Here is a 14,742-nt window from a genome sequence, read left to right as displayed (position 1 = left end):
CAGAGGGCACTCCTGACTAACTCCCCTCTGGATCTTCACCTCTCCTGATAAACAGCTATTTACTAAAATACGGGATACTGGGTCATTATATAATAAGGATATATAGTGTAGGAAGTCACCCCGAATACCAAACCTTTGTAAAGTTGAAAAAAGATAACTCCAGGCTACCCTATCGAAGGCCTTCTCTGAGTTGAATCTAATAATGAGTGCCGGAATATCTTGATGTTGGCAAATATTCATGGCTGTGAGCAACTTTATAATATTTGCATTTGGCCTTTGACCTTTAACAAATCCTGCTTGGTGTGGTGAAATTAAGCATGGGAGAAGAACATTCAGTCTTTCCGCAAGGGCCTAAGTTAATATCTTAAAGTCACAATTAAGCAACGAAATGGGCTGATATGACAAAGGGCATGTGAGATCCTTCCCAAGTTTGGGGAGAACAATGATGTGAGCTTCTGTAAAAGAGCCAGGGAAACTTTTTTGTGTAAGCCCTTCCTTAAAGTAGTTTGTCAATGGTGTCGAAACGTAAGGTGAGAGAATTTTGTAAAACTCGTAAGAAAACCCATCTGGGCCAGGGGATTTGCCCGGGTGAGCAGCTGCTATTATTTGCGAGATTTCATAGGTCTGTAAGGGCCAATTCAGAAAATCCAGTTGGGAAGCTGAGAGCATGGGAATAGCAAGATCCCGAAAGAAAACTTCTTCCTCCCTCTCTCCACCCAGTGTATCCGCTGCATACAGAGTGCTATAGAAATGCCTAAAACCTTCACTGATCTCGGTTTCATTAGATATGATTTGACCAGAGGGAGTTTTTTAATTTGTTACAAAGGAGCTCGGCCACCATGTTTTTGTTAAATTGGCCAGCAATCGGCCGGGTTTATTACCGAATTTAAAAAAGGATTATTGGCCTTTCCGGATATAAGATTGAGCTCTAGCATCCAGAAGGGTGTTCAGACAACCCAACACACTATAAAACTCGGCCCTATTACTATCTGAGTTGTGTTGCAGCAATGCCCCTTTTGCCCCCTGGAGTAGGGTTTCTAAGTGTATAATGAACTGGTTTATCTGTTTATTTTGAGTATGAACATATGAAATAATTTCTCCCCTGAGTACGACTTTCGCGGTGTCCCAAAAAAGATGAGGTGTATCTTTGTGTTGTTGGTTGGTTGTTTCATACTTTTTCCATCTGTCTTTAATAAAAGTTTGAAAATGAACATCATCTTTGAGGAAAGAGATATTGATATGCGATAACGTGTTATGGGCTCTCGAAATATGAGTGTAATCTCATTCATTAGGGTATAACATTCTCTATACATCTAAAAGATCCAAGTGTTGGCAGAGATAAGCTACCCCTTTTTTCCGCTGTCCAGAAGATTTCAATTGGGGGAGGGGCTTTTATCAATGAAGGGGTCATGAATACAATTCAGGTCCTCTAGGACATAAAACATACCCTGGGTGTGTATGTGAAGGAGGTTGCAGATGTGTACAAAGAACTCATGATTGTATTCGTTTGGGGCATATACATTGCATATGGTTATTGGTTTGTTATTCCATACACCTAGTAAAATAAGATAACGCCCCTCGGGGTCTGGGTGTAAAGTTTTTGAATATAAGTATTGAGGTTTCTACCACTAGCAGAATTTAAAACCAGGGAATCCTGCTTGAATGAAAACCCCTCACTTACATCCTCCTCCTTACCCTTTCTGCCTAGAGACAAAAAGTTTATTGTTTAATTTCAGAGATGTGTGTCCATCTCTACCACAGAAATGTATTCACCAATAATTCATGCAGCACAGCATGCATTTAAAATAAACCAGTCAATTTGTAGTAAAAAATATTTTCTTTATTTCAGATAAAGAAAGGTATGAATAAAAATCTCTAAATGACTAAGAAACACTTTTATGTTCAAATCTTAACTTTACCAGAGTATATCCTACAATCAATGTGATAACCATTAATAAAGTAACCAAAATTATTAATATAAGGTAAATATCAATCAATGTCATCTTTCGCTTAATTAATCAATGCATTTCTAATACATCTGCCAATCTAGAAACAATAGCAATTTAAAGGTTCTCATATACTTGAATAAATGATAATATGTTTACCAGATATCTGAAGTAGCCCGCTCTTTGTCTCTCTATAGTCACGTGCAAGGAAAATCCAAAGTAGCACTCTTCCTTCCTTCTGACTGCTTCAAGTTTTTATACCCTATAAAACTCTTTGAATTCTTTGATCCAGAGTAACTGTATCTTTTCTGTCAATACATCTATCTTTTTAGCCTTTGAAGAACTTCAGTTCTAAAACCTTGAATGAGGTTCAAGCAATTTTTATCCATAATCAGAAAATTAAAAATTAGGAGTTATTCTTACCCTGTTTAAAGAAGCACCCATATTCGGTCTTTTATTTAATGCCAAACTAACAATCTTTTAGTCTCTTTTAGCTTTCTTTGTAGTTCTGAGAGAAGAGCTTTTGCACTCCCCTCTATCCCAGGATTCACGCCTGAGTGACCACATGTTTAATGATGCCCAAGGCCATAAAATGCAGACTTCTTTCTTGCTAGAGATAAGCATTAGGCGGAAAACAACCTTTCTCAAGGTCTGAAAGGGGGGTAGAGAAGAGGGGGCTGTTTGCTACAGTTTTTCCAGCTCAGGCCTTTGACTAAAACCATGGCTTTTAGAAAAGTAAAGACTTATGGGTATTGAATGCTAACATGTCTCTTTATAGCTAATTGATTACTGACTTCACTAAATATAAGTAATTATCAATAAATCACGAAATATTAAAATATTTTCTGACTTGGGATAGTTTGAGAAACTTGGAAATTTATAGATTTATTAATTAATATCGCTACCCCTCCTTTCCGGTGTAGTGCCGCAGCATATAAACAGGTGCCCACCCATTTCTCTGTGGAGCTTTTTGCTCTCAGGGGAGGTAAGATGTGTCTCTTGAATGCAAGCCACATCAGCATGTAAGTGTTTAAGGTGAGACAATACTTTTTTCCTTTTCACTGGGGATCCCAGGCCATTTACATTCCAAGATACAAGGTTAAGCATTTATCTGTTAGTGATGTGAAGGGAATTCATGTGGCTATTACAAGAAAAAAATGTGAAAAGAGGAAGCCCCCAGCCTAGCCTCCCCTCGTCCCATTTCACCGCTGCTGTAATACTGATGTGAAAATTTACATACGGAAGTACAGAAAACAAGGATTAGTACAATCATAACAGTACCAAACGGTTACTCAGTTTTAAGGTTAGTGGAGCTAAGAAATGTCAGCGAAAAAACCTCTCTCCCCTCCCTCTTCCGAACCCCCAATCCTCCCTCCCATCCCTTCTCTTTCCCAAAACGACTCAAAACCTCCATGCAACAAAGAGGTGTAGAGATTCGGTTAATGTGACCAGGGTCCTCACTCCCCCGAAAACTAATTTGGAAGTTCAAGTATTTTTATACGGTCCCTCACCTTAATGACCCAAACGCGATACCAGTTAGGTCCAGGGCTACGGCTCTTGCAGGTCAGGGGCAGAAAAAACTCAGTGCTCTGTCCACCAATTGAGTTATTTCATTTCCGGTGCTTACTGAAATGAGAGAAAAAGAAAAATAAAAAAATAAAAATAAAAATGCCCAGCACAGCCCGGCCTCAAAAACTCCTCTACCAAGTCAGTGATCTCACTCGCAGTAGTGCCGTGCCCCAGGAGGAAAAGGGCGTCTAATCGCTCATCTCTCCCTCCAAGAGCTCACAACGGTTTTCTACAGTAAAACCGATCTCCATGTGGATGAGCAGAGGGATCCCTGCCCCTGCTCCCCGCCAGGCACACGCACCTCTCCGACAGCATCCGGGCTCTGTCTGGGCATGAAGGTCAGTATTTTCTGTTGCTCTCCCTTCACATTTAACAGCAGCTGATCTGACCTTTGAGGGAGAAAGGTTTGCTGGGAGAGGGTGGAGTCGTTTATTTGTAGCTGCGTTCAATTAGCTGTGTCTATTTCCTGACTCCCCAGGCCAGAAAAAGGAAAGAAAAAAAACAGTCTCTGGGGTTCAAAGAAAATCCTTTATTTCTCTTCTCTTCTCCCTCCTCTCTTGCCTCTTGAGTAAAGGCTGTAACACCTCGAATTTTCTGCTGGGGATTTCAGTTTCCTTTGTCCGTTTTACTCAGAAAGGTCTGTGCCTCAGCGGGGGTGTCAAAAAAATGATTTTTGTCGGCGATCCAAATCCTCAGTCTAGCAGCGGGAAAAGCAGCGAAGATCGGATACCTCGCTGGTACAGTGTGGATCAGATAGGAGAAATCTCCTCCGAGACTCTGAAACTGTTGCCGAAAAGTCTTAGAAAATTTGAATGGGATGGGTTTAGCTCGCGAGGCTTTCCAAATTTCAGCTTTATGTGCTGAGTTCAAGATGTTTGCAATAATCAGCCTCGGGCGGTTGTTATCAGGCTTCCTGGCTCCCAGGTGATGAGCCCGTTCCACTATAAGTTTTCCCTGAGGGTGAGGGAGCGGCAGGGACTCTGGCGGCCATCCCTCCAAAACTGCACAAAGAGTTTTATCTTTCTACTGGGGAAACCCAGAATTCTCAAATTATCTCTTCTCGCTCGATTTTCAAGCTCGTCTACTTTGAGCTGGAGAGCTTTTATTGTTTTATCGTGGCCGGCCATTTTGCCCTCATTGTGGGTTGCATCTTCTTTTAAGAGGGAGATCCGGTTTTCAATGTGATCTATGCGAGGAAGCATTTCATTTAACGTTTCTTTCACTTCTCCCAACTGGGAGGTAATTTGTTGTAATTTTTCATCTAGCGCTTCTCGGATCACCTCCTTTATTTCCACGATCGAGAGCACTGGGGGGGGGGGAGGGGAAATGAATTCTCACCATCTCTGGCGGCTGCCATTTTGGGATCGCTGGCCTTCGGTTTCTCCCGCTCCCTTTTACCACTTTTGAAGCCATCGATGGTGAGACTTTGTTCATATAATTGACGACGGACATCAGCGCTCTGCTGCAATATGTTCAGCATTCCTGTGATGAGTCGTTTAACGCATGGATGGACTGCGATAATGGGAGTGGGCCCTGGAGCCAGTGAGAAAAGCGTCCTCCTGGCTTACCACATCACGTGATCTCCCATTTTTTTTAAATTTACTGTTTTCAAATATTATTTTTAGTTTTTGGGAGACATAAATAACACCCAATAATTAAAACTAATAAAGATAAATAACAAATCCAATGCTCTCCATCCCTGGGAACATTTGATTTCCAGTCATCCTAAGATTGTCTTGGATTATTAATAGAAGTGAGGGAGGTGTACAAACTTTCTCCTTCCTCCCTCTTTCACACAAACACACACATGCATGCACATACACTCTCTGATATGCACACATGCAAACAGGCTCCCAATTTCTCTCTCATATGCGTACATACAAGTGGGCTCCCAAACTCTCTTTAATAGGCAAACACACAGGCACACACACACACACACACATACATACAAGCATGCAGGCTCCCGATCTCTTTCTCTCTTTTACAGGCACAGACATGCGGGATCCCAATCTCTCTTTCACAGACACACACATATACACACAGGCTCCCAATCTCTCTTTAACAAGCACACACACACACACACACACACATAGAAACAGACTCCCAATCTCTCATTCTCTCTTTCACAGGCACACACACAAACAGGCTCCCAATTTCTCTCTCATATGCATACACACAAGTGGGCTCCCAATCTCTCTTTCACAGGCAGAATAGAAGTTGCCTTATGACCCCCACCATTGATAAATGTTGCACTGGAAGTGGACCATTGGTCTGATGCAGGAGTGGTATGGCCCTCCGGTCGGACCCGGAGAGCGCCTGCCACCAGGAGGCGGAGCACAAGAGGAGACAGAGGCTAGCTGGAGCTTCGCCAATAGCAACCCAGGATTCCCTCAGGTTGAGCCCTTGGTTACCCGGGCCACCTGGTCTTAGGTGGGCCTCGCAGGGTCTCCTAGAGAGGAAGTGCAGGAGAGTGCCCACCACAAACAAGGGTGTGCGGTCGATGTTCAAGCAAGAATATCCAGAGGTCGCAGGAGGCCAGAAGAGAGTGTCCAAGTGGATAGCGAGGATCAAGGCCAGAGTATAAGTCCAGAATGGTCAGCTGAAGCAGGGATCAATACCTGTAGTCAGTCTGGGAATAGTCAGGCCAGGCAGAGGTCGGTTCCAGGCAGTGATCAGGAGTAGTCAGTGGGCAGGCAGAGGTCAGTTCCAGGCAGAGATCAGGAGCAGTCAGTGAACAGGCAGAGGTCAGGTCCAGGCAGCAATCAGGAGTAGTCAGAGAACAGGCAGAGGTCGGATCTGGGCAGCAGGCAGACAAGGTCAGGAGCAAGCAAAGGACAGTACTGTGATATCAGTCGGAAGGGTACTACCAGGGATGGAGAGACGAAGGAACAGAAGACGCTGGAACAGGAGACACTGGAACAGGAGATGCTGGAACAGGAGACGCTAGAACAGGCAAACTAGAGAACACCGGAGTGTATGTCCCGATTGCCAAGGCAAGGAAGTGGTGTCTATCTGACCACTTCCTTATATCCAAGTGTCAATCAGGGCATGCTGCAGTGCTGGTAGCTGCCCTTGGCACTTTAAGAGGCCGGGCGGTTTCCGCACGCACGCCTAGGGGTGGGGCCAATGCCATGGAGGATGCCGAGCCCCACCATGAGGCCTGGTGAGCGGTGGAAGGCCCACCGGACACCACCGCGGGATGCTGAGGATGAGCAGAGCTGGCAGCAGCAACGGGGGAGGATGACCTGGGACCCGCCGGAGCAGGGACGAGGTGAGCAGGCCTAAGCTGGGCCGAGCGCGAACTGGACGCACAACAGTACCCCCCCAGGCCTCCCCCTCCTTGGTCATGGATTGTCTGGATAAGTCTGGTGGAAGTCCCGCAACAAGTTTTTATCAAGGATGTTATGTGAGAGTTCCCAAGAGTTTCCTTCGGCCCCAAATCCTTGCCAGGCAAGGAGGTATTCCCAACGGCCTCGACGCCAATGGATTTCGAGGACCTCTCTTACCTGGAGAGTAGCATCAGCTTCAGCGAAGACTTGTGGTGGAGCTGGTGGACGTCTGGTGGGCCACAACAGTACCAGAGGTTTAAGGAGGGACACATGAAATGTGTTGTGGATGCCCATGTTATGAGGAAGCTGTAGTTGATAAGTTACTGCCCCTATGCGTCTGATGATCGGGAATGGTCAGATGTATTTGGGGGCCAGTCATTGGGATGGAAGGCGTAACTTGATATGTTTGGTGCTCAGCCAAACTTTCTGGCCAGGCTGGAACAAGGGGGCGGTGCGACGATGAGTGTCTGTGAATCGTTTGGCACTTTCAGCTGCATGAGTTAGTCTCTCTTTGACTTGATTCCACAACCGACGTATTGTCTGTGCTGTTGACTGGGCCGCGGGCGAGGGTACTGAAAGCGGCACTGGTAGAAGCAGGCATGGCTGGCGGCCAAAGACCACTGAGAAGGGTGAGACATCAGTGGCAGAGGCGACATGGGTATTGTGTGATAACTCGGCCCATGGCAAGAGGTCAGCCCAGTTATTCTGTTGATCATTGATGTAGGATCTCAGGAATGTCAGGGAGCGGTTTGTCCTCTCGGCTTGGCCGTTCGCTTAAGGGTGATAGGCCGACGTCAGGTTCAGGGTAATATCAAACTTTTTACACAATGATTTCCCGTATTTGGCAGCGAATTGTGGTCCACGATCAGAGATGACCTCTCTGAGTAACCCATGTAAGCAGAATACATTGTTTAGGAAGAATTTTGCCAATTCAGGAGCCGAGGGGAGGCTCTGTAGTGGAACGAAGTGGCCATTTTTGAAAAGCAATCGATAATAACTCAGATGACCGTGTTGCCCTTTGACAGAGGCAGATTGATGATGAAGTTGGTAGAAATGCTTGACCAGGGTTCCGTGGGAGCCGGAAGAGGTTGGAGGAGCCCCCAAGGGTGGCCAGTTAGAGGCTTTTGCTGTGCACAGATGGGGTAGGAGTCTACATAACTGCAGGAGTCCTTAACCATGCTGGGCCACCAGTAATGTCTTCTTAACATCTCAAGGGTCTGAGCTCGGCCAGGATGACCGGCTAACTTCGAGTCGTGGGCCCAGCAGAGGATGCGCTCCCAGAGACAGCGTGGGACCACCGTCTTCCCAGCTGGCACCATATTGGTAACTGTGAGGGTTATGCAAGCTGGGTCGATGATGTGCCAAGGAGTTTTGTGCGTATCCTCTGGCTCGAGAGAGTGAGAGAGAGAGAGAGCATCCGCTCGGGTGTTCTTTGCTGTTGGACGGTAGCGGAGTTCAAAGTTAAAACGTTCAAAGAACAGCGCCCAGTGGGCCTGTCTGGGGTTCCATAGCTGGGCTTCCTTTAAGTGTTCGAGGTTCTTGTGGTCTGTAAAGATCATGAATTTATGTTGTGCTCCTTCTAACCAGGGATGCCATTCTTGAAGGGCCAATTTCACAGCTGAGAGTTCACAGTCCCCAATCGTGTAGTTTTGCTCTGTAGGAGAAAATTTGTGAGAGTATAAGGAGCAGGGTACTAAGACCCCCTTGGAGGAATATTGGCTCAGGACCACCCATGCTCCAATGGTGGAGGCGTCTACTTCGACGACGAAGGGGTAGTTAGGATCTGGGTGACGTAGTCCGGTGCAGAAGGCCTCTTTCAAGGCATGGAAAGCATATTGAGCCTTGGGGCTCCAAACTTGAAGGTTTTCTACCTTTCCTCGTCGTGGTCGTGAGTGGAGCAGCTAGCGTGGAGTAGTTAGCGACGAAGTTCCTGTAATAATTTGTAAATCCAAGGAATCTTTATAAGGCACAGAGGCCTACTGGCTGGGGCCAATCTCAAATTCCTTGGAGTTTCTCAGGATCCATGGTGAAACCACGATTGGAGATAATGTAGCCCAAAAATGGAAGGCGAATCTGTTCGAAGATACATTTCTCTAATTCTGCGTAGAGACGATTGTCTCTGAGGCGCGGTTGATGTCCAAGCAAGAATGTCCAGAGGTTGCAGGAGGCCAGAAGTGAGTGTCCGAGTGGATAGCGAGGATCAAGGCCAGAGTATCAGTCCAGAATGATCAAATGAAGCAGTACCTGTCAGTCCGGGAATAGTCAGGCCAGGCAGAGGTCAAGTTCCTGGCAGCGATCAGGAGTAGTCAGTGGACAGGAAGAGGTCGGTTCCAGGCAGTGATTAGGAGTAGTCAGAGAACAGGCAGAAGTCAGGTCCAGGCAGCAATCAGGAGTAGTCAGAGAACAAGCAGAGGTCAGATCCGGGCAGCAGGCAGACAAAGTCAGGAGCAAGCAAAGGTCAGTACCGTGAGATCAGTCCGAAGGGTACTTCCAGGGATGGAGAGACAAAGGAACAGGAGATGCTGGAACAGGAGACACAGGAGACGCTGGAACAGGAGACACTGGAACAGGAAACGCTAGAACAGGAGACACTGGAACAGCTAAACTAGAGAACACCGGAGTGTACGACCTGATTGCCAAGGCAAGGAAGTGGTGTCTGACCACTTCCTTATATCCGGTGTCAATCAGGGCATGCCGCAGAGCTAGGAGCCGCCCTTGGTACTGTAAGAGGCTGGGTGGTCCGTGCGCGCGCACCTAGGGGCGGGGCCGATGCCAAGGAGGATGCAAAGCCCCGCCGTGAGGCCTGGTGAGCAGTGGAAGGCCCAGCGGACACCACCACGGGACGCTGAGGATGAGCAGAACTGGGAGCAGCTGCGGGGGAGGATAACCTGGGACCCGCCGGAGCAGGGATGAGTTGAGCAGGCCCTGGCGCAGGCCAAGTGCGGACGGGACGCGCAACAATAAACAGAGGTAAGCCACTTGCATTCCTCCTCATGGAAATCAATTCAGTTAGGTTTTCAGTATATCTCTAATGGTTATGCATGAGATAGATTTGCATACAATTGAAGCAGTGTGCATGCAAATCTATCTCATAAATATTCATTAGAAATAGCCTGAAAACCTGATCGATTGGTGTCCATAAGGACTGGTAATTGCCTGCTTCTGCTGACAAGGGGACTTGAAGGAGAAGAAAAACAGGTCTGCATGGGTGAAGGGAACTGCATTTGAAGGCAAAGGGCAATGTTGTGGTTGGCAGGATTGTAAATTCATGGCTGGGAGAGGAGGAGCTGTTTTTTTAAATGATGTTAGTGGAAGGTGAGGGCTGGGAGAATAATAAGAGGCTAAAAGGTGGGGCAGTAAAAGAGACTGGATAGGGAGAGAAGAGAACAAGAGGCTGGTAGGAAGGGACAGGATTTTTAAATTAATTTTTATAGTAAATACATTTACAAAGCATTAAAATAATGGAAGTCAGTTGTATTATTTTAACAGAAAATCATGTCATAACATTATATTTAATTAACTGGAAAAGACAGCTATAAATATTGCCACACTGTGAAATTGTCGATTAACACTGAATTTTAGTGCCTTCCAAAACCCTTAATTTGCTGGAAAATAAATACCTAAATTTACAGTTTATTTATAGATTTGAAACTGTAATTATAATTCTTCCCAGAGGGAGTATATGATGCAGGCATTATAGAGCTTTAATTTAGAATGATATTCAGATATCTGCACTGTGTGCATCCTACAAAACTGTACTTAAAGTGTTTTTTCCCCTAGATCAATTGATTCTGTAATAGAAATAATGTGGAATATAATTCAATATTGTAAGGATGCTCTGTTACACCATTATCATTCAGTACTAAATTAAACAAACAGAACCTTTCCTCTATATATTGATTTTCAAATTAATTTCCTTGCATTACCTGTAGAAAATTAAATATCTTTCTGTTTGAGTAACTGTGACTCAGAGGAATTAATACCCTTTGCCACCTGCATCAAGTCACTTACTGAAGAACAGATTGTCCTACCAATTAAAGTATACAAGAACCACTGCTACGCAACATGTTTTCGGCAAACAGCAAGATAACAATATTGAGTGCCATCAATGGCTGTCAAAGCAACTGAGAGTGGCTCAGCTTTCAAATGCAAAACTAGGGAAAGGTGAAGTTGGTGGCCAGAGTTCAGTGCACAGGCAGGTGCTCGGAATTGAAATAAACACCAAATCAAAAATGTCTTGCAGCTCTCTGGACCAAAATCTGAATCTCAGACCTAAGATATATTCCAAACAAGAGTGAACGAGCTGAGGGATGGTATAGAAGTGAAATTGGAATTGTCATAAGGAAGAGGGTTCCTTGCAGTTTAGGGAATGCTATTCTTTTTTTCAACTTTTAATTCTTTTGGGAATAAAAAAAAACTATACCCATCTTTTACTATGTAACATTTGTAAAGTCCATATGAAAAGGAGTAATACCTAGTCAGCATCATCTAAAACTTGTTTAAATTGTTGAGTTTCAACTTTCAAAGTATTGAATTTATGAAGCAGCACCCTTGCACATCACCTGAATCTCTGGTCATAGCTATGTTTGTAACAGTGCCATAAATGACATGAGGATCTATTTATTAGAGAGTGAAAATTGATTTTTCACATCTAAACGAGTTTAGATATCACCCTACTCGTCTCACTACTTGCATATTGCCCTACTCACTAAAGACCTTGCTGTCATTTTTGCACAAAAAATGCAGTTGTGAATTGAAAAACATATGTAAATTTTCCATCTAAGAGGCCAATGTACCATTTATTTATTTTACTTATTTAAAAATTTTGTATACCGTCATTCGCAAGAAACATCACAACAGTTCACATCATAGAATCATAAAATCATAAAAAACAATAATTATGGAGGTTAAAATACAGTAAGATATTCAATATAAAATAGAATTATCAATAAAAGGATGGGTAAAAGAAAAACATGACAATAATCACTTTTTCATTCTAGCTACTTCTTTCCTCTAAATGGTCTGCATAGGCCTGTTCGAAGAGCCATGTCTTCAATGCTTTCTTAAAAGCTTTAAACTCTGATTCCAGATGTAATTCAGTGGGCATTGTGTTCCAGATACAGGGACCAGCAATAGAGATGGACCTATCTAGTACTAGTATGAGGTGGGCTCTAGGCAGCTTAGAAAGTTACACAATCTAATAGACTCAAAATGTAAGACAGAACCAAACAGAGTGACTACCACTCAAAATCAATTAAATTAAAAATGGGACCTTCTCAGTATACCAGTTATAGGCCAGTCTGAAGAGATGGGTTTGCAGTGCAACTTTGAAAGTTTTTGTGCAATTAGTTAATCACAATTCCTGTGCCACCGAAATTGCCCTGTCATGTGTTTCACATAAACACTTGTTAAGAATAATTCAAGTGTTAATGCACATTAAACACTGCGTTATTTATCACAAATGTTTAAAGTACATCAACAGTGCTATTAACATGCATACAATAGAGTGTTAATGCAAAATCTATGTGTAACCCCCTTGTTCTCCTTGAATATACTGAGGAAGCACAAGTAGGAGGTGAGGTGCCATAAAAAACTCATAGGGTTCTGAGGTTCTTCTGACAGGGGACAAAAGTCAAGTATTGAGGTTTCTTAGATTCATCTGTACATCCCAATTATTTTGTTCCAAGATAAAAGTTTACTGGGATTCTTAGTATATATGGACAACTTGGCATATAGAACACATTCTTCTAGTTCAAGCCAGACAGAAGGAAAAAACAAATGAACGTACAATTAGTGGTGTTACAGTGTCACAATCTACAACCTAGATGATTGTTTCCTCTTCCACTCCTAGAAGGATACTCTCAAGAAATGCTCCCATCTCTGTATTGATACTTAAGAAAGGTTGCAGAATTTTATACTCCAGGCAAGAATTTTGACAATTCTATTTCTAAAAGAAATCTTCTCTCTGGCTGGGAATTCTTCATTCCTGAAAAATCCTCTAAAGTACCTGTGTCGTCAGCTTCTGCTATCACATCTTTAGTGCAGAATCTTGTGAAATAATTTCACAGGTCTGGAAACCTTTCACTGTTCCAGACTGAAAATCTATCTTGTAGAAAAAAACTGTAAATCTTCCTTGTAGATAGGGAGTTTAATCACTTCCCCTCTTTTCAAAAAGATCACCTCAAAGTTTTTTGCCATTTAGAATTATGCTGGAGCCAGGTTTTCTCTTTCTTCCTAAAGGCCTGAGGACTCTGACTTCAAGTAAGAGCTACCTTACCCTGGATCCTGAAAATGAGAGAGAGAAAAGGACCCACAGGCACCTCTGTTTTATAGACTAATATCATAACCAATGACACCTCCCAATGGGGTGTATCTGAAACACCAACTACATTCATACTCTATGAACTCATCCACAAATGTTGGTGGACACAATTATTTAAATAGAAAAGGACAGGGATATTTATATAAGCTATTGAGATACTTAGATGTGAAAGTATACAAAATAGCTTATAACCTATTAGCAGAGTTAAAAAGTGTGGGGTAGATTTTAAAAGAAGCACGCACAGACTACATGTGCATGCGCTACCCAGCGCACGCACGTGTATGCCTGATTTTATAACATGAGAGAGAGAGAGAGAGTGTGTACCTCTGTATAGAGTCACTCTGACACTCTCTATATATGTACCATACTGTAGGGGCAATTTGAATCAGGGTGGGTTTTCAGGAGGTGGATTGGGCTTAAGGGGGTGTTGCACCAGACACATTCAGAGTTATTCATAGTAAAATTGACATCAGTAAAGAACAACATCCCCCTACTCCAATCCACCTCCCAAAAACCCAAGTAAGATTTTGTTGCTTTCCACTCTGAGAAAAGTAATGCACCAGAAGGTTGGACATTTAATGATGTAACCATGCCAATCAATTCTGAAGCTAGAGACTTGGGAATACTGGTTGACTGAAGACTTTCTTTACATCCTCATATTCAGTCCTTGGTCAGGGGCTCCTTTCATAAACTTCAGTTACTACATTCAATTAAGCCATTCTTAAATTGCTCAAATCTAAAGCATATAACTCAAGATTTAGTTATGAATTCATTGGATTATTCTAAATCCTTATTTTTGGGTTTAACAAAATCCACATTTAGGGCCTGATTTTAAAAAGCATTTACTCGAGTAAAAACCAGGTTTACTGGAGTAAATTCACTTTACTTGAGTAAGTGGGTTTTTGAAAATTGCTACAATATATGCCATTGACTTGTCTATAGGATTTACTCACATAAATGCACTTTACTTGAGTAAATGGCTTTTGAAAATTGCTACAATAGTAGCTACATTTACGCATGTAACTCCTTTTGAAAATTACCCCCTATATACTTTGCAATTAAGACAGAACTCAGCAGCCGTCTGGTTTCAGGTACCCCTTTGTTTACTCATATTTACCCTGTCTTGGATGAACTTCATTGGTTACCTGTATACTGGCAAATTCCATTTAAAATATTCACTTTGGTCTTTAAGGTCTTATTCCTGTGTTTTTTCCAAAATCCAGTCTTTATCGTCCCACAAATACATTGCGCACTGTAGCCAGTAGATTGTTAGTAATTCTCATCTACCAGATAAGTAGATCTGATTAACCAAATCATGCTCCTGTATATTTTTGACACTGCCAGTATTTCACTATGGATCAAACTCCCACATTCTGTAAAAGCAGAATCTGATCTGCTATGGTTCTGGAAATTTCTTAAAATCCATCTTTTCTCTATCGATTTTCTCACTTACTAATTCTTAGTGACTTTGGTCCAGATGGTGCTATGTTACTGTGTTGCTTGGGACCAGACATATTGGGTGAGTGTTTGGACAACTACATTTTAATTTTGTTATAATTTTTGTTATAGTGTATGT

The sequence above is a fragment of the Rhinatrema bivittatum genome, chromosome 5 (assembly GCF_901001135.1).
Source record: "Rhinatrema bivittatum chromosome 5, aRhiBiv1.1, whole genome shotgun sequence".
Taxonomy (NCBI): domain Eukaryota; kingdom Metazoa; phylum Chordata; class Amphibia; order Gymnophiona; family Rhinatrematidae; genus Rhinatrema; species Rhinatrema bivittatum.
This window is presented reverse-complemented; position numbering follows the sequence as displayed.